Genomic DNA, 24991 nt, shown 5'->3' with positions numbered 1-24991 from the left:
GCTTTGCTGCAGTATGTGTAAGCTGTTATAGTCTATAAAATATTTTCAAAATATTTTCTTTAAAAAATTGGGTTTTAGCTTGTTGACCTGCAATGAACCAAACCAGTCGATGTTTACCAGCAACATCCATGTGGATGGGATGTATTTCCAGGGGTAGAAGAGAAGGAGAGAGACTGCAGTGGCAAAGCAGTTGACAGCGTGTAGCATTGACAGGGAGCAAAACCTATGACAGAACACTAAGCAAAAGTCATTTTTTAAAGGTCAGTATTCTAAATTTAGCTCGAAAGCTGCTAAAAGAAGATGGGGGATGTTTTTCAGTGGGTGACCCAATTGGTCTGCAGTGTCAAAGGCAGTGGAAAATGTGTGCGGAGCCAAAAAAAGACTTCATGTTATTCTGCACCCCGTCATCCATGCAGGCTGTATTCAAGCTCAGGGACAACACATGTCCATACCCCTGGTGGTGGCATTCAGGAATGATAGAGGAGCTGCTGACAACCAGGAATGATCTGCTGATGCGCGATGGGATGCTCCCAAAGAACGTGCCCGGCTCTGTCGCGCTGTGTGCGATTGCAGAAACTGAAATGCCCTGTACTTTCATTAGACTTCCAAATACAAAGGAAACCTTCATTTATCTATGCCTGGAGAATCAGAGAGAAAATCAGCATCAAAGAGAACCTCCTACTGAAAGCATTTGATGTTATAAAGGATAAAGAGCATCCGGCGGAGGCCTTAAAGGGGGAAAATCTGACAGGCGTTCAAGCGCTACCGGCAGTCCGGCCCTGTAGCCTCCAGTTTAAACGCTCTGAGAGTACAATGATAATGCACTGGGGTATTCAGAGCATAAATTGATGTTTTGTCTTTAGCTTTTTTTTTTGGTTGCACTAAGAATCTGCCCTGCAGCTCCCAGACTAATGAAATGCTGACAGCCTGCTAGAATAGGAGCGGAGGATCTCTCCTGCCCTTTCTATGTGTTGTACAGACTGGAGTACATAGTGCCCTTAGGAAACGAGCTTGTTCCATTAGGCAAAATCAATAAGGCAGAAATCTCTGTGAAATTCTTCTATTAAATTACAAATAGACTAAACCCCTATACCTGGTGACAGCAATCATTGCTTTTGTGTCCTGGACAGATGCTTGTGGGAGCGCTTTGGTCAAATAGGCACATGCACTTCTGCAACTTTATCTTGCCTCTTCTGTGAAATCAGCTGCTTTCTGGAGTATTTAGAGTATCTCTAGTAAACTGATTCATGAAAATATTTTCCGTAGAGGGTCACTTTCCTGTGGATAAATTCAGGCACTCTCCCCAAGCAAGATGTCCCCAGTTTCTAATTTTCCTTGATTGCAGCATAGGCTTTTTCTCGTCACACAAGTTTTATCTCAGATCCAAGCTTGGAGTCTTCTGTCATGGTGGAGAGGGATGGGTGAGCAGCTCAAACATCTCTGCAGCAAGTGATACCAGTGCCCAAGCACCACCTGAGATGAAACGTCAAATACGCCATGTGTTTACCGTCCCTCAGCAGCTCAAAGTGACACATGGCCTGACATCAACCTTTTTGTCATTGATTTTTTTAATATCAGAATATTCATTTATGCAAGTAGGTCTTGGGTTGCTTCTCAGCTGGGGCAAAAATCAACAGGTTCAACTTATGTCACAGGGAACTGTGTCTGTAAAGGCAAAAGTTTAGGCACCGACAGCTTTCGATGGGCTCTCAGAGACCTGCCACATCTTTCACCTTCTCTTCATGTCCTCTCTAGCAGATGTATCGTGATGACGAGCTGTAAAAGTAGAAGATGCCACAAAGGTTTATTTTCTTAAGAGATCTAACATGGGAAAAATTTGCAAGGAAATCATGATCCTTATTAGTGTCGTTTTCACAGAAGATTAGTCTCCTGCTGTCTCCATATCGTGCCGAGACCCAGTCCTGAAAAAGTTTCTTTGATATAAAACCCCCAACGTCTATACAAGTATATCTGGTGGATGGGGAAGGGAACAGCAGAGTTAAGCTGCCGCAAGCAGGGCACGTAGTTGGCATTAGGAGAAGTGTGGCCAGGGACTGGATTGCTTTGAGGAGGTGGACAAGACAGTCTCCATCTTTAGAAACTCTTAAGAAGGGCCTGGATACGGTTTGCCAGAAGTGTTTTTTCTGACTGACAGCCCAAGGAAAGGGTTAGGTCACTTCTCCTGGTCCTTCCCAGGGTTATTTGTCACCAGTGCTGAAAGTTCTGTGCTATGTCAGGATACTGCGTACCAAACAACTTTGTTTCTTAGAGGTTTCCAGAACTAAAGTCCTCCTTACAGTTCCTGGAAAAATGGCTTTTGGTGAATACATTTTGTTATGAGGGTCAGATATTAACACCCTTCCCAGCATTCATAGCAACCTGCCTTAAAAACCTCTGCTTGGAAATCTTTTAATCTTCCTTGGATGCTTTTTGAACTTTTTCCAGGAATGTTCTGCTCTTTCCCATTCACAACTACTAAATATACACTCTGTTTGGACTGCAGAACCCGGTCTATTTTTACATTTATTTCCAGTATATTTTAATTTTTCTACCCTGGATAGAACAATTTGGTCTGTTCTTAAACCCAAGACCTTGCTGACCTTCTCCTGCTGTTGCTCGATCTCAGTATCACTTACAAGGCATTTATTATTCTGGGGTACTTCTGTGTGGACAAGGACTATGTTAGCTTCTGTCTGGCTGGAGGTGAGACTTAAGACTGGAAAAAAGAGTGGGCAGGAAAGGAAGGCAAACAGCTATCCCTATACAAAAGAGTAACAAAGCACCTCTGCAGTCTCTGTCCTGTTTGTAAATGGTTAACTGTGTTTTGGGGCGGAAAATACTGTAATAGAGCAGTGAATTCCTGCCTGTGGAGCATTTCCCATTCCTCTGAATTGAAATGGCCCATGGTTTCCATGTGCAAGGCAGAAAACAAGCGACTGCTTGCTTTCTCGTACTCCTGTGTGCTAATATTTAGCAGGGCTTTATTTATTTGATTAGGTGCAAGGAATGTCTGCTTGTTGTTTACATTGCATGAGTGGGAATGGCAAGAAATAGATTTTTATCATTGCTACTCTTGTCTTTGGTTGCTACTTTGGCCTCTGGAGTGTTTCTTTCTGGATCTGGTTGAAGATTGAAAAGGGGGAAGAAAAAAAGGAGAGGGGGGCAGGATTTGAGAAAATATTCTCAGGCATGTGGGTAGTGAAGGACTATTCCGTTTGAGCTGTGACTTGATTAAGCTTATACATCTCCACTTGACCTTCATATGGAAATTTGCCCTTTAAATAATGTTTCTAAGTCTCCAGGGTCAAATCCAGGCTTCTGTGATGCCAAACGTGACTAACGAAATTACCATGTCCTGAGCTGACAACATCTTGCTGGGCAGCGAGGCTGAGCCCAGAGCAGTGACGGGTTGTCCCAGCCCTGCTCGAGATCTACCTCCAGCCTTTGGGAAAAGGGTTTAAATCCAGAAACGATCGGGTTTTAAGTGCAGATTGAAGCACTGCAAAGCTTAATTCCCTCAGGACAGCCACGATCCTGCCCCGTTGCTCCTGCTAACTAGCACCCACTGCAGCCGCTGGCCTGCCTCTACTTATTTATTTTTCCTCCAGCCATGGGTTGTGCCTTTTGATAGTGACGGAGATAAACTCAGCTCTCCCAACAATACTGATGTTTTAGAAATGTGGGAAGAGAAACCCAAGCCTATTACTATAGAAACAAAATCCTTAATCCACCAGGGTTGGATGGTGCTGCAGAAACGCGGACCGATGTTTCCAGCATTAAGGCAGGTGAAAGGGTTAAAGACAAAGCTGGTGCTTGTTCCTCCATGGCATTATCTGTATGATTGCTTTTCATATCTTGTTTATTGTGGTTAGCAGAGCAGCTATAATATAGAGTGCTAGATGCAATAAATCTTGTCATTGCGAACAGCATACTTTTCATCAGAGCTCACGGAATTGCAAGGTAAGCATTCAAAGGCAATCCATAGATTTAATTATATAGAAAGCCTAACCTGTGTAGATCTTAAAGGAAATCATAACCGTGAAGATTGCATTATATTCAGTTTTATTTGTATTACGTATATTATCCTACTATAGTTGTTACGTGGACGCAGACAACGGCATTGCCAGCACAGTGTCTTCTGTGGTTTCGTATCAGCACTGAACAGCCAAAGATGCTGGTAATTTAAGGGCTGAGTTTTTTTCTCTTTCTGACAGCTATGTCTATAAATTTACACTCCTGCATTTTAAAATCTTCTCTGATGTTAATTGTAGCCTAAGAGATCCCATAGGGTAGAGGAAACCATCTCCGATTTTATTTATTTACCAAAAAACAGGCCTGCGACCACAAAGCAAAACTCGGTGCATCAAAGTGATGGGTCCAAATTGCTCTAATCTCCTCACCACCGCACTCGCCAGCTCGGTCCCCAGCACTGGGCTGGCTGTGAAATGTCCCCTGCTGGAGGGACACACCAAACGTCCCCCTGCCCTGGGCAGGAGTGGGGTGGTCACTTACCCTGTCAGTGAAAACCACCCATGTGAGTCCTGGGTGTTTGGGATTATAAAAGCTTTAGCAACTTTCATATTTTCCTGACTTGTAAAATCCCCAGCTTGGGATGTGCTGATGTGTGGCTTTGGTGGATTGGCTGTCCCATGGGATGGGGTCCTGGGGGGGACAGGATTGGTGGCCTTAGGGCTTTTTTTGCTTCCTTCTTTCTTTTATTTTTTTATTTTTTCTTTCCTTTTCTTTTTTCTTCCCTTAAACTTCATGCCAGCTATTTACAACAGCCATCTGCTCTCCAAAAGCCCCACGTGTTGGCTTGTTGCACTCATCCCTTGGTGGAGCATGAGCACCGATGTGCTGCGGGGCGTTTCTCCCCCAACACAAAGCCTGTTGAGACTGCAGGGGTTCAAGGGGCAATGTGAGAGGCTTTTGCTGAGGCTGGCATCCTTGGGAGATGCAAATGCAATGCACCTGAGGCTCTAAGCAAACTTTTGGGAGTTGAGTGGTTTTGCTTTGGGCAGCAGGGTCTGGTTTGCTGTTGGTTTCCCAAGCTGAGGTCTGAGCGGGGTTGCTGGCCTCAAGCTTGGTTCCTCAGGAGAGACAGGAATAGGACCATTAGAAACAGAGAGATGGTTTCATATTTGCCAACTAGTGATGAGACCAAGCTGGGTTAAAACACTCAATTCTGTATCTGTGGCTGCTGTGCAAACACCATGACGTGGTCTGTGGTTCAGAGAACCTGTTCTGGTCTTCCCAGCTCAGGAGAAGGTCTGGGGGAGCTCCTTGATGGTAGGTGAATTTTCCAGATGTGTCACTGAGGTGTTTCACTTGGACAGGAGTGATTGATGCTGTTGGGGGTACTCCTACGCACCGCACCGTGAGTCAGGAGGAGATTGCCCAACATGCCTTCAGGGGAACATGTTGCTCAAACAGGTTCTCCAGGAAGGAGCACCAAAAAGTCCCAGCTGGGAAGGGGCAGAGCAGGAGCTGGATCTGCCCCAAATTCTCCTTACCTTTCTCATCCGCAGCCCGGAGAAGGCCTGAGGGGTGTTTGCGCCCATTTCACTGACTCACTGGTCACCTGAATCTTGTCGTGAAGATGGGGCTCACAGCCCTGTGGATGGAACAATACAAAATTGCTGCCAGTTTATATCACTATGTTTGGCTGTAAACTGTGATTCAGGCCCTGTGCCATCAGTGGCATGGGGACCCTCAGGGCTGGTGCCAGCCAGGAGCAGCACCACCAAAACTCATGTGTTTTGGTTCTGGTCCTGGCTTTCCCCCATGGCACTGCCCCGCGGCCCCAGGCTCTGCAAACTGCTGACTTTGTCCAGTGCTTCAGTTTGCCACCTTTCATTGGAGACAGGGATTTTTCTGCTCCGTGCTGAGGCTGGAAAGACAGGAGTAACTGGTAGCTGTAAGGTGCTCTGCTTAAATGGTAAGGGCAGTGAAAATACCAGATCAAAACTAGAAAGTGCATTTTCTTCTGTCTCACCAGCATAAAGTAAACCACCGCTGACTAGAGAACGTAGTCTAAAATCAGCAACAGCTAAGCTTTCACAGCACAATAAAATACAGGTATTTAATTAGCACAAACACACTTATTTCCACCCAAAAGCAACAAATGCTGAGGTTTCCCTCCTGCTCTCCTGGAGACCCCCTCGCCAAATCCCCTGAGGTCTGGGGACAGTGGCAGCTTGGATCTTGCACAATTAAGATGCTGCACAGAGAGAATTAAAAATCAAAAGAAATTTCTGACCAGTGTGCCAGTGATAAAACTGAATAATGATTTCAAGTCCTGTGTGCTGGAGTGATAGGACGGGCAGCGCGTGGCTCGGTGCCCAGAGTGACAGGAGCAGCAGGGAGGTTGCTGCCTGGACCACAGCGTGAGCAAGGGAATGCCTTGGTGGGAATTTCTGCAGCACAGCTCTCGACTTCCTTCGCTGTGCTTTAAGTTCAGGGAATTTTTTTCGAAAACATGCTAAAATACATTTGAGTAGCAGCACAATCCCAGAAAGGAGCCCTATTGTTCATACACGCGGCAGGAGCCAAGATGTATAATTTGTTTGTGTGGAGTGGGGAAATTCTGGCCCACATTGTTTTTAATGAGAGGTTCTTAAAAGCTGGTTTTTGTGCTGATGGCAAACCTGCGATCCGAGCTGGTGCCAGCAGCTGTGCACACAAGGACGGGTGTGCTTTTTAATTCAACGCAGCCCTGCGGTCACGAAGAAAAGCCCTCTTCCCCAAAACTCTCCCAGGACCCCTCCGCACCCACCTCGTGAACCTCCGTGACTCTGGTGGGAAAAGCAAAGCATCTGTGTGACCTTCTACCTGTCCTAGTTTTTGGCTGCGAAGCAAAATCTCTCCTTTGCAGCTCTGATGGACATCTCGGTCGCTTCTCCTGCACAGGATCGATAGCACGGATAAGTCGGGCATTGAGCCCTGATACTTGCACAAACCTATGCACTTCACAAGCCTCCAGAGAAAATCCCAGGCCTGATTTATCCAGACCACATTCAGGATGATGCTGAGCTCCCCTTATCTCACTGTTATTTCTTTCCATGGACTTCTCCGAGGTCTAAGATTCCAATTCTGGTTCAGGATTAGGCCCCCGGGGACTGGCACTGTCCCCGCTCCCTCTCTGAGCGTGGGGTTGGGTTGGTGACAAATGGGCACAATCATGGCACGTGTCTGGATCTTAGCACGCAGAGCTGGTTTGTAAATGGAGCGTTTTGTTAATGCCAAAGGAAATGGATAGATATTAATTGCTCTCCGGCAGTTTGTCATTTTTCATGTAGGTTACTGATGAAATAACAGTAACCTGAGGGGAAAACAGCAGAAGAGAAACAGAGGTCAGGAACAACCTGAAGTCAGAGGAAAAACCCCATATTGGCTGAGGGCAGAGAGAGGCTGTGTTTCAAGCTGAAACTTTTCCAGTAGATTTACCAATATCCAAATGTTTCAGGAATTCTTCTTGGCCTCACCAAGCTGCTCACATAAAAATTTCTTCTGAAAGTCAAAACAATATTTTAACACTTCCAAAATGAGCCATCTTGATTTTTCTTCTTCAAATCTCTCGTTTTACGTTCCTTTCATTTTGAAACCCACAAATTTGGGGAAAAAACTCACACAAACCCAAATCTCATCCAGCCCCAAATTGACAGCAGAGCAAAACACTTCTAGCCTACATAGAGAGGAGCGTTGTTTGATTCCTGAAAGTTTTGCAGCTTCTCTTGTCTGTCTTTTTGTTTCAGCACGCTTGCTTGCTTTTGGGGCATTGCAAGCAAACTATAATAGCAATAATCATGCAATAATTTTCCCTACTGGGGACAAACTCCTCCGCTGCAGTGGTAATAGCGAGTTTATTGATGTTGGACCCAATGGGCCCTTGAGCGTGGACAGAGCTTAGATGAAAAATGACCGTCCTTTGGTCTGTGTTGAATCCAACCAAACATCGTTATGATCATCTTGGGCCAGCTCTGGGGAGGAGAGTCTTAATTACGTGGGTAAGCGTTCATTTATTAACCCCTGTAATTCAGCAGGGAGCAAAACCAGTAAAGAGGCAATGCTCCTTTTATAGCAGCGGCACTCTGCAGGTCGGAGAGGAGCAATGAGCAGGTACACATATTCCATGAAATGTATTAAACTTCCCATAAGCAGCAGAAGAAACCAAATAATTCATGTCAGATTCTTTTGCCCTTTACAGATAGAGAGTTATGGCTTCTTTAATGATGCAGATATCCAACAGCCTTTGGTCTGGGGAAAGTCCAGGGGAGAACAGAGCGCACTGGAATTGCTTTTGCGGTAAATTTAGAGAAAGCTTTGACCTTAAAGGGAATAGCATAGCGTTGCTCTGTCTGTTTGCACTTTGCATTGCTCAGTGATGTTGCCTAGCTCTCAGCATGCTATTTCATTTATACATGCATTTCTAATAATCTTCTCTCTATGCTTCAGTCTCTTCTCCATTTTTCTCTTTTTTCCCCCCAGTCTCCATATTCCTGGCAGTTGCAGTAGGTCGGGCTGTCCAAGGGCTGATAGACAAAACAACCCCACGTTCTTGCCATCTTTAAACAGAGGAAAGAGAGAGAGTTCTCTTGGAGAAAAGGCTTTGCAACTCCGCTCTAAGTAGCATTTGAGTTTCACATCCCAAAAATGAGATTCTACCCTTCTCCCTGGGAGCAAGGCTGGGAAAAACTTTCTCTTAATAGACCCAACAGAGGACAATCCTTGAAATGCATAGATCTTTTTTCTTTTCACTGCTTCTCTTCCGCTCACCTCTGATGTAATTCAGCCGACACCTGGTGCCAGCCACCTTCATCACACGTGTGATTAACGCTCCTCGCACCCGTCGGACCCGTTAGCCCTATTTTCTGCCTGCAGCTCCAGGAGCAATGGCCGTGTGGCTGTACCCTAGCTATGCTCACGTCCTGAGTGGGGGGAAACTCAGACTCCCCAAAACCCAGACTAAGAGGAATGAATGGATTGCAGGGGGCTGCTTCTACAGGGTCCCTTGGAGGTATTGGCTTCCCTGAAGCTATCCCAGCTAGAGAGGGCTCGCTAGCATCTGTCGTATGCTCTTATTAAAAGATTCAGCCCAAAGCTTTATTTATCCTATTTACAAAGCAAATTTGGTGCCACCGGACTTGGAGTGAGCAAGTCCACTGGTGTGGGATCCTTCCCTGACCTCCCATCACAGACCTCGGTGAGGCAGGTACAGGCAGTCAGGCAGACACCAGTGAGGTGTGATGCACGTTGCTGCCTAACGAAGTGTGATGGAGTGATGTCCATCACAGCACAACTGCTGCTCCCTGGCTGGAGCCCCAACAACCGGCCAAAGCCAGGGCTGCTGGAGGGAGCACAGCCCGTGGGCGAAGGGCTGCTCGGGCACGGGTGAGACGTTTCCCCACCATGTCCCTGCCTCCCTCCTGCCTTGGTGTGGGGGTAAGAGGTTTCCACGTAGTGAGTTCCTACAAGAAGAAGAAATGACTGATTTCAATGTCTGTATTCAAGATTAACATACCCAAGCACAGATTCTCTTAATATCCAGTGCTTGGTGCACGGTGCTCGGCCCTGTTGCTGCCCAGCTCGGGTGCTAATGTCACCCGTGGGCAATGTTCGTCCCCCTGGCCATTGTCCTTCCCAACTGGGGGAAATTGTGCTCCCATCTCCTGCCTGCAAACAGGCTTCATGTTGCTGCGGGCACAAGAGCCGCAGAGGTCTTTGGATAAGCAATGCTAAGTACAAGAACTTTATTTATTGTAGCCAGGGTTTTGTACAGGTGCTAAGACATGGGGTTTTGTAGGTGGTAAGGAAATGTTGGAAAACGTGGAGGGAAAATGGTTTTTCTTATGCTCTAGTGTGGAGAAAGTATTTTTCAGGCTGTTCTTGGGAATTGTCACTTGGTGTGGGTTGTACGGAGCCCGTTTAAGCAAGCCAGGCTCAGCTGGGCTTCTGGCTTGGGCTGGTGGCAGGGGCTTATATAGGGACAGGGAAACACTAAAGTAGCCACACAAGTGATGTCTTTGTGGCCGGGGTCCCCTGAGCCATCTCCTGGGTCAGTTTTCATGCCCTGAAGCAGCTGGGATTGAGGATCTGCCCTAATGTTTCTGCAAACCCTTCGGAAAAGCAATTCAGATGAGTCTCTCCCAACACTCGGAGTGGGACCATGAGTCCCATGGATGTCACCGTTGCGGGCGAGAGGCACGGCACAGCCTTGGGAAGGAACCGTACGCGCAGACTCCGAGCAGCTTCGTCTGCTACTGGCGTGTTCGTGACTTCAAAGGCAGGAACTGAGAGGTTTCTCAGAGCCTTGGCTTTGTTATTCATCTTCTCCGATGCTCATAAATTATCAACAAACAACCTTGGCTATCAAGTCGGTGAGGAGGACTGGGTAATTATGTTTGTGGTTCAAAATGAGGGTTGTCAATTTTAATTAGGGAAAGCTGAGGGCACAGGGAATTTTTAATGTTACTACCTGAACACTCGAGTGCCGTGCAGAAAATAATTGTAGATGAAAAATTGATCAGGGCTTGGTAGAGAGTGCAAGGGATACTCCCTTTCTTCCTATTTTATTATTTTGCTCTCTTTGAAGCAAATTTGGGTCTTGCGATACAATTGCCAACAGGTTTGCCTTGATTAACAATAGGAAAAATGTATAGGCATATACCAAAGGAGCTGGGTGATTTCATGGGGAATCAGATTTTTAAAGCCCAGGAATCATTAATATTTAAAGAGATTTCTCAGGTATGAATTTCAGAAGCGAGTCCACTACCCAGACAGTGCTGCTCTCTGGGGCTCTAGTATCAGCAAAGCAATCCTGAGCTGCTGCCTGTCCTGCCAGTGCCTACGGCCATGCCCGTGCCTTGGTGCAGGCAGGGCAGGCAGGATTTGGGCTTTCCACCCTTTCCAGCAGGGCTCAGCGGCATGCCCGGCACTGGCTGGGGCAGCACGCAGCGACATCGCCCTAGGGATGAAGCAAAAGAGGCAAAGTGGATTGAATGGTGACTTTCCCCTGGTTCACAACAGGAGTGAGGTGCTTTGTGCTCCTATAGCTACGTCCCACCATGGCGAGGGTGACAACGGAGCTGGTCCCCAGGGATGAGGGAGGGGGTAGGGGGTGCTGGGCTGTCGCTGTACGGTAAAGGGCTTCTCCTCTGCATGGAGCTAAACACGGGAGAGCGTCAGTCCCATCATACCTGTTCCTCTTAAAATCAAGGGAGCTTTATCCTTTAATGTCACTGGCAGCCAGAGGGGCTGTCTGTGTGATTGCAGTATCTGAAGAGCAGGCAAATGTCAGCCCATCACAGGGAGTGTGGGTTAAGTTTTAATCAGCAGGCCAGTATCCTCTCTTAATTTATTTTCCTTCATTTAGACAAGATTTTCTGGATTGCATGTGATCTTGTGAGTATTTATAATGAGAATTATTTTTTTTCTTGCTGCTTCTGTGATTAACCAATTTGGTATTTCCCAAGGACATGCACAGTGAAGGTTAAAATCAAAAGGCCCAATCCTGTCCTGCCATTATCCTTTAAGCATCAGCAGAATTGTCAGGCGTGATTTTGGTCTCTGCACATTCGCTAGGAAGGGTTCCTCCTCAGCCAGACAACACTGCCTTGCTTAAAGTGTGCTGGGTACCAGCAGGGCCAGATCCAAAATATTCTCAAGATGGCAGAAAAATGTTTCAATGGGCTTAGATTAGACCCAAAGTGAGTCAACTGCAGCAAATGAACTCTCATTTGCTAATGTAGTTTTAAAATAGTCAAGCTGCAGACATGTATTTGGCCATTGTAGTTGTTAAGTCATAAAGAATAATGAAAAAAATGCAATTATTTTTTAATGCTATGTGTTTCCATTATGGTAAGAATATGTTAAATCTCTGATGAGAAATACTTTGGGTCGCTTGGCTGATGCTGGTAAGGAAGATGAGATCATTTACAGCAGTTTGTGTCACTGGCGGGATTCACAGCCCCACTTACAGTCTGGTGATGCAAAAACAAAGCCAGCCTGGATCAGCTGGCAAATGGAAGTCTCTTGGTTGCCTCTGAGTGCCATGCCATGTTAACCAGTCCTCAGTCAACCAAGTGAAAGGACTGACTCTGATCTCTGTTACATTAGTAAAAAGTGAGTGTAATTTTACTGCCATTCGTGGAGTCAGGATCTGACCCCTCTTGCAGAGGCCCATGGATTCAGGGGAACCCAAAAGCTCCATGCTGGGGGTGAGTGGATGTCAGCCCTTTGTGTTCGTGCAGGTGCAAACTGGAGGCAGGTGCTGAGGGTTAAACGTGCCTGTGCCTCCAGCCCTGCTTTAATCCCCGTAAGGCCAAAGAGCTCGCCCCATCACACCCCCTGCAAAATCTCACTGTGTGAGTTTGCAGAAGTCTGTTAACGTGGGTGGGTAAGGTCAGAAATTAAGAGATGAAATGAGAGGAGCTTGTGTTCCCAAGCCTCCCAGCGCTCGGGTACTGCCAGGCGCTTTTGGTCGCAGAGCTCCCTTGGATGCTTGCTCCATGATCCTGAAAAGCTGGAAAGTGCCTATGGTCTGGAAGTACAACTCAGAGTTTTTTCCCAGCCAGGGTGACCCAAACCTCACTGATGTATCACCCCACATTGGGCCCTGGAGACAGCTGCCTCGCTGCCTTTTATGAATTTTGCCTTCTCTCGCTGCAGTTGCTGATTTACAACCGGGCTTGAGAAACGGGGATTGCCCTACCAAGGGGCGCTGCAGCCAGGCTGAATCGCTGCTGTGCAGCACGTTCACGTACGGCCCTGCCTCGTGCCACCTCTTTCATGGTCTGACGCTCCGGCGTTTGGAGGAAAATCGTGCACGTGTGAAGTACGCTCCTGGGAGCCTCCACGTTTGTGGTTGTTTCTGCAAATCGCAGCTGATCACGCTTCAAGCTTTGCTGTGATTTGGGGACAGGAGGTCAAAGTCTGGCAACAAAACCGTTTGGCCCCGAGGTTTTGTGACTGAAGAATCTTGAGGACCTGATTAACACGCAGTTACTTGGCTCCTATTTATTATCCCAGCTCAATACAACCAAGCCAGTGCCTTGTATCGGAAGATCTGGCCCCTTTATGGGTTTATTCTATCGTGGACAGTCAAGCTGTGGGATGCTGTCCTGTAAATTGTTTGGTGCCCTCAATTATTTCTCTCCAGGAGCTGCCTTTGTTCAGCCTGCTTCTCAGGCAAGTGCCTGGCATCATCTGGAGGGCAAAATGTACTGTTGTTCATCTGCACCGCTTGTAAACTGTCTGGCTGTAAACGGGATAGAGGGTGGTAATTAAAATGTGCTCTCTGAACATAGAAAGTGGTTGCAGACAAGTATTTATCAGCTCCTAGGTCTTCAACAGGCTGGTAAAACACCAGAGCATATTTAAAACAACAGCTTAATTAAATGGTGCTACAGTTTTAACCTTGCCTAGAAAATTGTTGGCTTATTTCCTCTAAACCATGCATTCAGAACGAAAAGGACAAGAACATGCATAGTCAAAAACTTGGGTTGCTGGCTAAAAATACTCAAAAATGCAGTCAGGGGTTAGAGCATCTGACTGGGCTTTAGGAGAATGACCCTGGTTCTGCTGCTGGCTGCTTCTCTGATCCCCCCTGTTCTCTGCATCCCCTTTGCTCTATCCCTGAAGAAAGAAAATGAGACGAAGGCATGTTTGTGATGGGCAGAGCTTGCAGGAGGCAGCTGATGATGTCCTCCTGCCCCATGGATCCTGGCTCACCTGGGCAGCACTGCCTACACGTAGAGGTTATGGGGTGATTTTGTCTGAAACAGGCGTTGTAGGGGTATAAATGGCAAATGACAGAGGCTGAGCCTGCAGTAAGACAGGGAGCAGGGAGACACGTTGGCTTCCAGCCACTGGCCCAGGCTGGTGCCATCCTGTCCCCTCCCTGCAGCCGTGCCAGGCACAACTCAAACTGTGTTAAATCACAGGGCAACCCCCTGCTTTCCTCAGGCCTTGGGACCAGGGTGACAGAGAGGATAACAAGGCTTCATCAGCTGGATTTTTAAAAAGCTAATGAGCCACAAATTGAGTCTGGCTTGTTTCTGTGTGCCCAGAAATGCCCATGTTTCTCTGAGGGCTGTTCAATGGGCTGCCTCGCAGAGCATCACCCACGAGCAGGGAGCTCTGTTAAACCAAGCGAAGGGTCTGACCTCAGCTCCTGTAGTCTGATGAGGTTTATTTTGGAGTTTCACATGAGTGTGGCAGTGGGTTTCCTGCTCTGGAGCAGCCTGTACACGCAAGGAGACTGTGTCAGCAGCAAGCGATGTCCAGCTGCGAGCACCCTGGCAGGGACCAGCTAACCACACCTCCGTGCAGCCCTTGCAGGGCTTTTGGTCCTTGTTATGAAGCTGTTCCCAAAGATGAGTGTAAAGAACCGAAAGTGCCTTCTTCCCTGTCTGTTTGCATTTGTGGGATCTGACCTACTTCTTGTTATTTGTAACACAAAAGCCTTCCTTGTTTTTCGACTTGCAGCGAGCTACTGCAGGAGTGCTTACTGCTGGGAGCCATCGACAGCTCCAGGAGAGGGTCCTGGCATCTCGCACCGCTGAGAAAACTGTCCCCAGGGAAGGAAGGCAGGTTTTGGGGAGGCTGATGCCAGCTGCACACGTGATGACCAGGACACGTCCCCAGCCCTGCTGCTCCGACCTCCCCCTCCTCACACCTGAGCTCAGAGCTGTTCCTCCAGTGGTTGGGGCTGTCAGTGCTGGGGGGTTGCTGCTTTTCCGCTCCCAAAACCCAAATGTACAAACCCTCAGCAAGAAATTCTGCAATATCGTATTTTGTGTGGCTGCAACCTCTACCTGTTTCCAAAAAGACAGGGATGTTAAACTGCTGCAGGGTGAGGGACCTCTTCTCAGTCCCTGAGCAGCATCACTTGACGTGGCAATACTGCAGTTAAAGAAAACCAGGGTTGAAATGGAAGCGCAGAAGCCGCTCCTGCTGCAGGCTGTACCCCAGGCTGAGCGTGCCTCCAGCACGCTGCTCCTCTTGGTTTGCAGCACCAACGTCCCGTGGCCGCGCACGTCTGTGTGCCAATGGCCGCGCACGTCTGTGTGCCAATGGCCGCAGCGTCCCCATGGGGAGATGAGCCTTTTCTGGGGGGGATGTACAGGAATGAAGCTGTTTCTGCATTATGAACTGTGATGGGCACAGCTGGGCTGCTGCGAGGAGCCCCAATGCACTTTGCAGAGACCTTTTGCTTTCCCTTGCTACCCAGCCACCAGCAATCCTGGGCTGCCATCCCCCTGGGGGAGAAACAGCTATTGTGGGCCAGGGAAAAGGCACACAGAATGCAGTGAGGATTTTGGAAGCTTGAACAGCAAAGAAACATTAATCTATGCTCTTTCTCCTCGTAAATATTTCTTCAAAAGACACTGCAGCTATCTGGGATGCTCCTACACAACAGCAAGTCATAAATGATGGCTTTCTTCAAGCAGAGTAGACTGGGAGCTCAGTTAAATACATCAAATTAACTGTCAAAATAATCTTCCAGGACTTGATGAGTCCAAAGATTAAATGGCATGTTATTTCTTCTCTGTGCTTTTTTTATCTTAGTAAAAGGGATTTACAGTAGATTCAAAAAAAATCCATATTTTAAATGAATTGCAAATAGTTTCTTGTGGACTTGGCCCATATGAAAAGGATTATTACCCAAAACAACCCCTCTGTCGGGGGGAATGTAGGTTAAAGAGAAATGGGAATGTAAATAAACGTAAAGGCTTTACAGTGAATTCTGCAGAGGGCATGTTTATTTTCTGTTTTGATTCTCCAAGCCTGGCTTCCTATGTAATTAAAGGCTCTAGCTCTTCATTGCAAAATGTAAGATCATTTCTTTTTTGTGTCATCAGTAAATATTTGGGCTGAAACTGTTTAAACATAAGCTTTCAATAATCTTTGTTTTGCTTTTTTCTGTTCTCTGGCTGAGTCTTGGTTTGAATTTCCGTAGACTAAAAATACATTATTTTGTTTGAAGAGCTTAGATGATCTTGTTCATTTTGTTGTTTATCTGTTACCAGGAAAGTCTAATCCTTCCTTGATTGATGTTCAGTGTCACGTAGTTAAACAGTGATACAGGATATGCAGCAGGGAGTTATTATTCTCCACCATGCTCTTCAGGTGCCTGAGCCCACTGCTGACATAGAGCATCCACCCCCTATTAAATTGTATTGCCCTAACAAAACCTACTGCCACAAGTCAGGAGCAAAAACATTAACAAATAGATGCAAAAAAGTGATAAAAGACAGAAATGGCAGAGGATATTAGAAGGCATAGGGTAAAGAGAGATTGGTAGCAGTCAATTCTGATTTTCAAGATAACGATATGACTCTGAGGCACCGTTCCCTGCGTTGTTCATGTTTGAACCATGACAGGGAAGGACGGTGCGTGCCCAACCCCTGGCTTCAGCCTCAGCTGTGATATTTATCCATGTATTATCTGGGGCTCTGAATTTCAGCTTCCCTTCTAGGATGTTTTATGCAGAAAGGCTGGTGATTTCTTTAATTTATTTTAAGAGCTGTAGGGTAAAGAAGCACAGAGAGGAAAAGAAAGCCAAAGCTTCCGAAGGATTTCCCCATTACTGGGCTTCTGGATGTTCGTGTTAAAGTTATAAAGTAACAGTAATTACAGGCATCTAGAAAGAGCCATAATCATCTGTCATTCCTGGTGACAGGATGACATCCCCGGTTTGGATGGTTCTGCATTACCATTCGCAATCTCAAGAGCTCAGGCTACAATGATAACTGTTTCTGACAACCTCAGGAGATGAGTTTGACGTTTTGGATGCGTGTGTGTGCAGGGGAGGTCACATGGCAGTGCAGGTATGCGTTAGGGCCTTCTGTAGACAAAAAGCAAACAGGTATTTTCATTCTGAGCAACTTTTAGTTTGGATAAAGGAGGAAACAAGCACAAAAAAGGAAAGCACTGAAGGCGGGGTGTCCCATGTGCCCTCCACATAGCTTGTATTGCAGATTCACTGATATGCCCAGGGTCCTGTTCAGTTAGATGCTGTACACTCCTAATGACATTAAACTCCTCCCAGTAGCCAACAGATGGAGTGTGGTAAGTCATTAAACTGTGGTAACTCAGTTGTGCATCTTATTCTTGCTCAATCTCCCTTTTACCTGGGAGCAGGTGTGAAAACAAAGCCTGTCACCTCTACAGAGCTGGGCTGTGGGCTGCCCACTGGCTCAGCAACCCAGACAGAAGGGACATCCTTGGAGCCTGAACATCATTCTTTACTCCTGGAAATCTCCTGGTGGATTTTCTTGCTTCCAGGACAAGTCCTAGTGAGACATGCTTGTCTGGAAAATAGAAAAAAAAATTAGTATAGACATTGAGAGTTGGTCTGTTTATTTCCTGTGTCTATGATGCTATGATTGAAATTGTCATAGAAATCTTGCTTGAGATCATAGAATGGTTTGGGTTGGAAGGGACCTTAAGGACCCCTTAGTTCCAACTCCCCTACCATGGGCAGGGACATCCTCCACTACACCAGGTTGCTCAAAGCTTCATCCAGCCTGGCCTTGAACACTTCCAGGGATGGGGCAGCCACAACTTCTCTGGGCAACCTGTCTCAGTGCCTCACCACCCTCAGAGTGAAGAACGCGTAGCCTGAGTGAATTGGACGGAAGGGCAGCAGGGGCAGGAATGCCAGACCTAAATACTGGGTTCAGCATGCTGAGACTGACCAGTTCAGGACTGATAAGCACCTGTGTGCAGACTAATGGATGTCCAGTATTGCATCTCTGTGCAAAGCAGGGCATCATAATGCCAGATCTTTTTTGGCTGGGTGTTTTTTTTGTCGTTGTGTTTGTTTTTTTTTTTTTTCTTCCCCTGTCAGGTCTCAATCTCTTGAAGAGCTGGCATCTTTCATATCCTTCCTGGCTCTAGCTTCCTATGTGTCTACATAAAGTAGGCCTGCTGGCTCCTGCTCAGCTCAGAGCTACGTAGGAATCAGGGGACCCTGCTTCCGTTGCCGCCTGCCCCACAGAATGCTCCTGCGTGCTGCTGGAGCCAACCCCTGCATTACACTGCAGGTAGTTTGTAAGCTTGGAGTTGGTCACGGAGTTCGAGCATATAAGGAATGCAGTATCTTCATTGTTCTTGATTAATAACTTGTCATGAGAGGTGAGACCCATTTGCCTGCAAAATTTATTAACAATGTGTTACATTAATAATAACAGAAATGAAGAATAAAGAAGAAAACTTTTTAAAAAATCCCTATCCACCCCATATCCAAGCTAAATAATGTAAGGAGTGTCTCCTGTGATCATCTCGCTACAGATAGATCAATAGCAACATCCAAACGAAATCAGGAGAGTGGCTCTGAGCCCAGAGCTCTGCAGCACTGGCAGTATTCACAGCCCTTACCGTGGTTTATTACACAAATGTTTTCCCCCGCACATCGCAAGGTTCCCTGGTTGGCTAATACACAGTCTTTCTCAAAATAAATATTTTGTTAATTTTTTCTTGCTAGAGGAGAGCTCAAGCAGTAACTCTTCACTGCCACTGGGAAAGAATATGCAAAGCCAGTTCTTCAAAGGTCAGGCTTACAGTAGACACTGTGAATACAGATAAAAAAGGAAATCTGCGCTCATTCTGCCCTTTGGGCAGATGCTAAACATTGCAAAGTTTGGTGTGCGAAGTATTTTTTTATACTTACAGAATAATGTTTGCAATCTGGACTCTGAGGAAGTCGGTAAGAACGTCTGCTGGGTCTTGACATGGGATTTCTAACTAACACGATGAATTTCTTGTTTGCTGTGTTTATTTTTCTCCCCCAACTGAACCAGTCTCATGGTGTTTATTGTGTAGTTCATTATTTATACCGCAGCATTCAGCTGCCCTCATCGAGTCAGCTCCCTCTGTGCAAACACACAGTGGGTAAGTCCCTTCTCTAAGGAGTTTTAGCCATCGGTGCTAATTAGAAGACAAAGGTGCCTGCTGCTCTCCCGTACTTTGTTCTCGCTCACAATAACAGGCAGTTTGTTTTCCACCATGTCCCAGGAGACGATGGGATTGTAACTCCCACGGGTCTTTTGCCAAGAGCCAGCGCCTCGAGGGTGCAGGCTCAGAGCTGTCAGTGGAGGATTTGTCTGTTCTGTGAACAGATGAAGATTTACAACATACTCCTTTCCTGTAAGACGTTGACATCTTAGCACATCATTGTTTTTTTAACACAAAATAAATATCTCAGCCATGGTGAGTTGTCATCCAGGTGCCTTCATGTTAGGCAACCAAAGAAACCTTGCTTTTCCTGACAGGAATGCTGCAGGAGGTAAGGCCATGGTAGCATCCTCCAAACATATTGCCTTCACTTCGAGAACTCAAAATGACTTTAACTGCAACTTCATCTTCCATCTTTCTTTATCTTAGAACTTTCCAGTCTCTGGGAAGATATGAAGAAATGGTTTCCCACGTTCCTGATTATTACACAAGAGGAGCGCAATATACGATGAGAGTTAAAATGATTTATAACTTAGAATGCTCCAAGGATATACAGCACAGGAATGAGAGAACCGCTGGAACACAATCTTTTGGCAGTGCATGAAAGCCCAATAATGATCTTGGAAACGTATTGATTCTGGGATTAGCATGAAAGGCACCCAGCTAGGTTGCTTTGTTCTGTTTTGGGTGGCATTGCTGGAGACCTTGAGGAAGGTCGGTACATCACATTGACTCTCTGTCATTCCAGCTGGAAGTTAGGTAAGGAGCAAAGACCTCATGGAGGACCAGATGCTGTATCCACACTTACTGTTCCAGGGTAAATAAAGAAGAAAAATGCTTTTCATCTGTATGAGCAGCTGTTGTTCTTGAGTGGAATCTTTCACTTCATCATTTTCAAATGCAAATTGGCTAAGTAACTACATATTTCAAATGATAATTAAAGATAAAGTATGATTTAAATACATCATCCTATTGCCATTGAAACGGTACAGGCCACATTTTGATAGCGCAGTTCGAAGGGGTTACGAGTTCTAGTGACACAGAAAAAGCCAGTTGTGCTAGCCAGGCACATCTCTCTGACTACATTACACAAGGCTTTTTGAGAGAGGCCAGAAAAGTAACATCGTGAAATAAGACCTGGAGGATATGAAATGGTTTTAGTTTTAAAGTACAGCTGCTATGTCATTCGCTTCCCCATCTCTGTCTCAGCCATTTCTGCAATGAGGGCCGTTCGGACGCATGCGGATAGCTGTGGCTAGAAATGCAGACTTGGCAGCATATATAGGATGCAGAGAATACTGTATGCCTTATAGGCACAAAAAGCCCATATGAAGCCAGAAAGAGAAAGCTGATACTTTGCACTGTAGGTCTCCTCTGAGCCCTGCACAGCCTTGTGTGATGGATGGGAGAAGTCGAGATCGCAGAGGAGATGAATCCTGCGGGTGGCCTGGACACGCATTTCTGCACACACACACGCGTTGCTCAGCGGCCGCTCCGATGCTCCAGCTCCTACATCTTGTGCAAGAAGAGCTTGCACGTCCACTGCAGTGTTTTACTGCCCAAAGGACCACAGTCGGCAATCCTGTGCTCCGAGTGCCGTGCCAATCTGGTGACGTAGAAATGGTGACACCTCTGCAACTGGAAGATGACCGTAACTGATTTTAGGTGGTTTTCGTGGTACACAAGTCTGACTGCAAACTGTGCAGCTCCTTAATTAATGACTTCCTGGCTTCATTCCCGATTCATGGCTTTCTCCATTTAGATTATTCCAGTCACATACACTCTTGAAACAGCTTTGGCTTTTACAGATGCGATCCAAGAGATGATAAATAACAATAAGCTCTAGCTGAATGCATTCAGGAAACATTTGATTGGAACTAATTTATTTTACTTTATTATTTAGTAAGCCAATATATAAAATTACCTAACACAATAGCATATTAGCTGATGCACTCACATTCTATTAGCTTTTGGTTGCTGTTATTGAAAAGCTCAAGTGTATTTTTGGAGAGGAATTTATGTAAGAAAGAGAGCTTTTTAAAAAGATGAGATATTTTCAGGGTTTCCTGATGTAAAGTTATACTGAAATAGTCCTCCATCATCAAGCCTTTGAAGTATTGGTCCCTTATCTAAGCTTCATCTTAAGCTTACGTCCTTGGTTTCTTTTAAGGAAGACATCACTGAAAACTCCACCATAAAGATTACAGCTGACACTACCTCTCCTCAGGCACAGTGAAACTTTCCACCATGTGGGTGAGGTGTCCCCAGGGGCAGGTTGTGCCCCCCCAGGAATGGAGCATCAGCTTAGATCTCCTTGCCTTCGGCTCTGGAAGCAGAGCCCATTGCACTAACTCATCTCTAGCATGAAAGCAAGGCAGCATATACAGTCTGAGTGAACCCCAAATTAAATAGTATCAAAGCATCTTGTGCACACAGTTCTGCACTTGGTAACGCAGGGTGCCCAGCTCCCTGCTAGGTGTGCTGTCATTAAAGGGCACTGGTGTCTCAGGCAGGTTCTGGGCTTCTCCCTCCTGCCACAGACTGCAGCATCACATTCAGGTTTGTCTGACAGAGAAACTCATCACAAGCATATGGATAATCCTAGAAAATGGGAAGACTAAAATGAACCTTAAGTAGCTTGGCTGCCCGTGCACAAACACCATCTCTGCTTTGACAACAAAATGCGGACAGACTCCTTGGAGTCAGAGGAAACCAGAGAGGGTAGAAGAAAGAGCAGCCAAATGTATTCCTCTGGCTGTAAATAGCCTCTGCTACTGTAAAACCTTTTGTTAGAAACAGTGCACTTACATTACTGAAAAATAGAGTTACGATAGTAAGGGTGAAAACTGGAAGAACAGTGGACTCGCTGGCTTTGGATCTCCAAGATGTCTAGGAAAGGAAAGAAAACCTTCAGTAATTCCAGCTTCGGTGGAGTTTCATTTTTAGAGTTTTTTCTCTTGTATTCCGATTCATCTGTTAGACGAAAGAAACAGCTCAAAAGAAATACTTAGACCTCGATCCTGAAAATGAGAACCAGTTAGGGGTCTCTCAATACCTGAATTAAGTAAATGTGTGAATCCTTGCAAGAGAAGAAATATGGTAATATTCTCTAAAAATCTTGTGCCCCTGTTTCGTACAAACAATCAAAACTGAGCGAGAGTAACTGTTAGAATATTTTTATGGTGGATCCAGATAGTAAAGAAATATAACTGGAAATCTGTCTATCGCATACCAGGACAATATGAAAGTTGAGTATGTCAGACGCTCGAGCAGTTTTATTGTACAGTCATTATTCAGCAGTCATCCTGGTAGTTTTTCTACCCCTTCAACTTTGTGAAATTGTAGAAAACGGCACAGTTTCTTTACAAACCTTTGTGTGGCTATACGGAAATTAAACTCTTCATCATTGCTTAAAAAGGCCACAACATGCAAGGAATTGTTGGTATGTTTAAAAACTGGAATGATATTTTATTTAATTTAGAACATTTAGCCAGAAATTAGAAATTATTTAGTTCATCAGAGGCATGTCTAGAAAGTTGGTAACCTGAAACAAAGGGTTTGGCAAGAAAAGACAGATATAAAATTCTTGGAGAGAAATAATTGAGAAGAAACCAAAAGCTTTAGTGAGAGAAATTCATACTGATGCAATTTCTTCTAATGTGTTTAACGAGGCAGTTAAATGGGCAAGACTGGCAGTGTGTAAGAAAAAGAGAGTGTTCAGATATAGACAGGTCACTTTTAAGACCGGGAAGGTAAGTGACTTTGAGCACTAACATGTCCCCAGGGTTTGATGGGATAAATGCAGAGAGAAGCATAACCAAAGAAAATAGAATATCGAGTTTACTAGGAAGAGTTACATCAATTATTTCAGGGTTAATGGTAATGCAGAGCAACATGACATATGTCTGGGGACCCGTGGAAAAAGCATTGCCTGACAGGGAAGGGAGTGGGGAAGAATTCTCCTCTTCCATTGCCCCAAATGCTTGTCCAGCTCTCCATGTCCTGCCTAGCTCCTGAAGCACAACATGCCAAGCTGTGCCTGACTGTCAAACTGCCTGAGTAGACCAGCAACTCCAAACATATATATACACATATATATTATACGTACTTACTCTCCCATTCATATATAAATATAGGTGACCGTGTTCTAATGTACCCAGCTCAGATTCTGAAACTGGTTTCCCAATTTCCATGATTCCCTGCCCGCATACAAGGTGACTTTTTGTCAGTGACCAAAAACTACTTTGCTACCTTTTATGAGCAACTTTCTGTGTGTGTTTAGTTCTGGTCCTTAACATCCTGAGCATCCCACAGCCCTTCTTCCTACCACAGCACACCCAGGTTGTACTGAAGCGGTTGTCTCCTGCTCTGCGCAGCACGGCGAATGCACTTGTGATGACAATTCCCAAGACAATTTAGCTGCACTTTGAGGAATAGTTAAATCTCCAGCTCTACCTAGACCCGAGGAGGTTGTGGGGGTGGGGATGCTACATGAAAAGTAGGCAGCATGAGACAAATATAGAAGCTGTCAAGGGAAGCTTATTTCAAGCATGTCCCCCAAACCCACCAGTCTATTATTCTAGCCATAAATTTGTCCTTCAGTGTTTGTTTTTCTTGTCTTAGAGTCTGAAAGGCCTATTCCTAACATTGCGAAGCCTCAGCTGTCATATCTGCTTTCCTCTTATTGCAAGCTACGCACTGAAGCACCGTGCCCTTTCATATCAAATACATCATTAAAATAGATCCTTTTTCCCCATCAGAAATAAGCTCAGGGTGCAGGTTACTGAAGCATTTTCTCTAGCAGCCAAGCCGATATAAGACATTCCCATGTTCCTGATGACCTGTTTCTGCCCACACCGTACAGTTCCATCCCCTCACGTGTACCTGTGCGTGGGCATCCCGCGAATTTGATCTACGTGGGTTAAAACCAGTGCTCAAAAAACACATACCTCAGCACAGCAGAGGGGGGTACCAACCCCCAGCATGGAGACAGGGAACACGTCCTTGGAAACCACATCCTCAGCCACCGCTAATGGCCATTTCTGCTGCTTACAGGCACTGCCCAAAGCAAACACTGTAAGCAGTGAAAAACCCCACCTGAAACCTTTATACATTTCTCAAGCAGCCAGCTAGAGACCGAAATCATTTATTTATCTTTAATGGCACTCTCTTTAGGCATTTCCCCAAAATTAACACACCCTTAAATCCCCAAATCAATTCAGCCTCCACGTTTTGCTATGATTAAGTAACATGCTGTTATTTATTTAATCCTCTTTGGAAACAGCAGAGCTGCCGTGAACAGAAGAGCCATGTTTATTTTCAGGCATTTTAAATTTGTTACACTCCTGTACTCATAGATACACATAAAAATTTACATCCTTGGTACAGAGAAACCCATTTAGCAAAACAAGATGCGAGCATCTAACAACAAACAACCAGGGTGAGCCTTCACAGCTGAACTGCGGGCTCATATCCTCCTTGCAAACACAAATCTCCCAAAGACTACAGTTCCCAGCAGGCACCAAATCTAATGGCATTTCTGGCACCAGGGTGACAGCTTGCATGGAGAAGCAATGAACTTGCCTTGGCAAACCAGGAGCGAGTGGGAAGAATCATGACCACAGCTGCTCTGTATTCTTGAAAATTCGGTGCAGCTGCCAGCTTGTGAGTTTACTCTGCACTTTAAGCTAGTGAAAATTTGCAAGCTGTTCGACGTGATGGCTGTTGGGAGGAAAGGGGATGCTAAAAATGACTTGACTTGTGGAGGGCTTTGTGAATACTGTGATATCACAGGAAGGGAATTAAACGCAAAAAAGCACCTCTGTGAACAAACACTTGTGGGATGTGTTTGCTTTGGAGAAAATCCTCTAAGTTAAACTTGCAAAGGAGCGGAATAAAAGCTAAAATGTATCACAACGGGTATTCGCATCACAGTGCTCTAATGAGCTGTTCCACCTAACGAATGAACAAGTGTTCAGTGTTTTGGGGATAATGCCAAAAAGCTGCATGTCTGTGACACACGTGCAGACCCCTC

The sequence above is a fragment of the Tauraco erythrolophus genome, chromosome 16, assembly GCF_009769465.1.
Source record: "Tauraco erythrolophus isolate bTauEry1 chromosome 16, bTauEry1.pri, whole genome shotgun sequence".
Taxonomy (NCBI): Eukaryota; Metazoa; Chordata; class Aves; order Musophagiformes; family Musophagidae; genus Tauraco; species Tauraco erythrolophus.
This window is presented reverse-complemented; position numbering follows the sequence as displayed.